Raw genomic sequence first — 3,687 nt, 5'->3', positions numbered from 1 at the left:
GTGGGGCCTACAACTCCCCTGAACACACACAGCTTCTCACTCCTGGGCCGCTCTCTGCCGTGCTTCAGGGGGGTCCACTTTGGTTTGAGGACAGGGGCTGCGACCTCTCAAGACTCTAGGCCCACTTGAAACTTCTGATGTAAAGCCCCTGGCATAGCTCCAGCTCTGTGGGAGCACATGAGGAAACCAAATCTGCTTCCCCCTTTACAGGCCTTGTCAGAGCCTCCAATGGCTCACTACTGCATGACTCCAAGAGAGGGCATGGGGGCAGAACTGTAGACTTTAGAAAGGTCTTGCTACTCCCCCCCATCCCCAAACTCGAGGAATCCTCACAATAAAATCCTCATAAGCCCTTACAAGAGCTAGCAGCTGGGGGCTGGGGAGATGGCTCAGCGCTGAAGAGCACTGATTGCTCGACCAGAGGTCATGCGTTCGATTCCCAGCGACCTCATGGTGACTCACGACCATCCTAATGGGATTGGATGCCCTCTTCTGATGTGTCTGAGGACAGCTACAGTGTACCCCTACATATAAAATAAAGAAATAATTCTTAAAAAATATTAAGAAGGAGCCAGCAAGCCACCTCCTTGTCCTGTTCCAGGTCAAGCCGTTCCTGCATTCTCCAATGGCTCTGAGCTCACTTCATCCAAGACACAAATCCCTTTAATTTACTTGCAATTCTAGTTTGGTTTCTTGCTGTGATAAATCACTGACTACAGATAACAGGATAAAGCTGGGTTTTGTCTTAGAGGTTGGAGTCCATTATCAGGAGGATCCAGGGCAGGAGCTCGAGGCAGGAATCTGGAAGCAGGAACTGAAGCAGAGGCAATGGAGGATGCAGTGTACTGGCTTGCTCCCCGTGGCTTGCTCAGCCTGCTTTCTTACAGAACCTAGGCCCACCCACCTGCCCAGGGAATGGCACCGCCCTCAGTGGGTTGGGCCTTCTCCCATCAATCATTAATCAAGGAAACGCTCCACAAACTTGGCCACAGGCATTTTTCTCAAATGAGGTTCTCTCTTCCAAGATGACTCTATTTTATTATCACGGTGACAAAAACAAACAGTCAAGCCTTCCTTTAATAACACACGCTGAAAGGCAAGTGGTGGGGCGGGTAGGTGTGAAAGACCACGGTCCCTGGAGCTCTAGGGGGCTACTGGGACCACACACTAGGGGCACAGGACACATTGGAGTGGGCGTGGGAGGAAGAGGAGGTGTTGCAGCAGCTGGGTGTGGGTGGACAATCGGCTGGCCTGTGTGTCCACTTAAAACCCTAGCAGCTTCGATGGATTAGGGCAAGAGGATACCTACCAGCCCGGTGGGAACATACACAGACAACAGCATGAATAATGTCCATGTCTTAGAAGGCCCATCCACCCCTCCCCGCCCACCCCAGCTCCTGAGCAGCAAGCAGGGTGACTACAGGCTGCTTCCCTAATCTCACCCCTGGCCTCACCCTAGGGAGCAGGGCAGGCCCCGGGGAGCCCCCTCCCAAAGGGCTTCTCAGAGTAGAGCCCTCCTTCCTTACTCCTTTTCCATGCCCTCTATCTTGGTACCCCATCCTTCCCACCATGTGTCCCGAGAGCAGTGACCCCTGTTCCACCACTGGGCCATATGGGTTCCTAGGCTAGAGGATTTTGCCAGTTTCATTTGGAGAGTGAGCTCAGAGGCTGTTAGTCTGAGGAACTGGGCCATTTGTGGGGACCACCAACAGGGGAGACCTCCTGCTGAGCAGCTGTGGCAGGGATGGCTGGCTGGTGAAGCAAGGGGTGAGCAGGCCTCCCTTCCTTAGCAGAAACAAGCAGAGAGAGGGTGAGAGGCTTGCCCTGGGAGGGATTTTGATGTCACTACCCCTGGCACACTCTAAGGCCTACCGTGGATGTTGCGGGAGGGGCCCTGCGGTGCAAATGCCTGGCGCCCTGAGGGACTGTTGGCAGGCCTCCTGTGTTTGGGGTTCATGGGCCTCGACTTGTCAGGGCTCACCACAGCTTATCTCAGCCCTCCTAGAGGCCTGTAGAGCATCCCCTCTCACCTAAGGGCAGTGGACACTGGCTGGGCCTTCAGAGCTACTGGGCTCTCCCAGGATTGCTTTTGTTCAATCTCGGCATTGATTTTGTTCATTTCCTGTACTTGGTCAACCCTCACCCCCCCTCGCCCCGCTCGGCACCCCATATGCTCAGTATTTCCAGGGCCCCTGTCAGCGCCACCTGACTTCACAAAGGCTCTTCCTCACCTTTGTGAGGAAGGTACCTCTTCCTGACACCAGCCTGGCCTCTGTCCAGTCTGATTTGCTGTCCTCTTCCTGGAGCCTGAGCCTCAGTGGCTGTTGTGTCACCATACCCACACAATCTCACTCCTTCCTCCTGTGAGGGCCCTTCCCTTGCTTCAGGGCCTCGTACACTCCCCGGTCTCCCCCTCCCCAGCCTTCAACACCATCATATCCACGGCCCTCCTCAGCTCAGCTCAGCTGCAGGCCAGCCATTTGGGTCTAACACCCACACAGAAGAAAACAGTGTTTCCATACAAGTTCTTGCTGTGACCCTGGACTCATGCCAAGCTGACCCAGGCAATAAACGGAAGGCAGAGCGAAGAGGGAGAATGCCCGGGGTAGACTTGGTGAGTGAGGCCCAGTCAGGGAAGGAGAGAGGAGAGGAGAAGGGATGGGTGGAAGGCAGGATACACTCCACTTTGTTTCCAGAGACTGCAATAAGGCAGTGCCTCCCCCTCATACTGATGGCAGTGTGGTCTTAGCTAGAGGCCTGTCCAATACCTAGGACCAGATGCTGGGGGGCCAGAAACTGAAGGGCAGGCCACTTCCATATGCCAGTTCAAACCCAGGGCAGTCACTTCTTTCCTGGGAAGCCAGAGTAGTGAGCATTGGCCACTTTCCTCTTGCCAAAGAGGGCAGCTGGGACAAACCAGATTCCTTAGTCCCTCCCCTGTGCCTGTCCCCTTCATCGCCCCCAGTGGCTGGGAAGGCAAGACAACAACAGATGTGGGTGGCCAGACCTGGACTTCTGTACCCACTCTACCCAGCCTGGTGTGTAGCCTTGAGAAGGATGCTCCAGCTCTGTTCCTCAATCTCTGTGACGGTGAAAGCAGCTCAGGAAGGCCACCTCTAGAGCAGACCTCCTGAAGGTATGTCACCAGCATTCCTGTGTTTACACCAATAGCTTGTGCTGCTGCCACCCCTACAGAATAGAGCAACCTGGCTTTCTACCTAGGCTCACAGAAAGTGGGGGTTCTAGGCTGGGTTCTGGCTGGGCAAGAAGAGGCAGAAGCTATCAAGGGTGTGCATAATGAACTTGGTCATCCGGAAAGGTATACAGGGTGATTGGCAGTCCCCCCATACCCTTGTCCTGAGGTTTGGGCCCGTGAGCAAGTCAGAGAGCCAAGAGCACTCTGTTCCCTGGCCTATCTCAGCTCCCTGGTTGTCCCAGGTCTCACTAGTGTGGTTTTAGGTGTTTCCACTTTGTCCCATTCCAGAGCAGGACTGGGCTCGGAGTGATCAACTGCATTCACCCAGCTGGCTCCAGGGATTTCTCCAGTGCTACAGTGCATCTCAGCAGGTGAGACCAGAGACATGCCTACAGAATGCCACAGGACAGGTGTGCATCTGCCAGAAGGTCATGGGCACACCAATGCAAAGACGCATGGGTCAGCCATCACAGCTGCCTCTTAAGCTGTGC

The 3,687-nt window shown here is 54.8% G+C and overlaps 1 long non-coding RNA gene across 3 annotated transcripts in view; it reads left to right on the top strand.

Annotated features, from left to right (window-relative positions):
- Positions 1–2,306: 2,306 nt before the first annotated feature.
- LOC116077364 overlaps positions 2,307–3,687 on the top strand; it is a 2,734-nt gene continuing 1,353 nt past the window's right edge. For 2 of the 3 annotated variants that reach the window (XR_004113225.1, XR_004113221.1), the window contains exons 1-3: positions 2,307–2,614; positions 2,966–3,136; positions 3,485–3,567. This is a non-coding gene — a long non-coding RNA (uncharacterized LOC116077364). The remainder of the gene's footprint in view (positions 2,615–2,965; positions 3,137–3,484; positions 3,568–3,687) is intronic. The other variant, XR_004113223.1, reaches the window with a different exon arrangement.

The sequence above is a fragment of the Mastomys coucha genome, unplaced genomic scaffold (assembly GCF_008632895.1).
Source record: "Mastomys coucha isolate ucsf_1 unplaced genomic scaffold, UCSF_Mcou_1 pScaffold11, whole genome shotgun sequence".
Lineage (NCBI taxonomy): Eukaryota > Metazoa > Chordata > Mammalia > Rodentia > Muridae > Mastomys > Mastomys coucha.
Note: the sequence above shows the minus strand (reverse complement) of the source record. Positions and strands in the feature narration are given on the sequence as shown.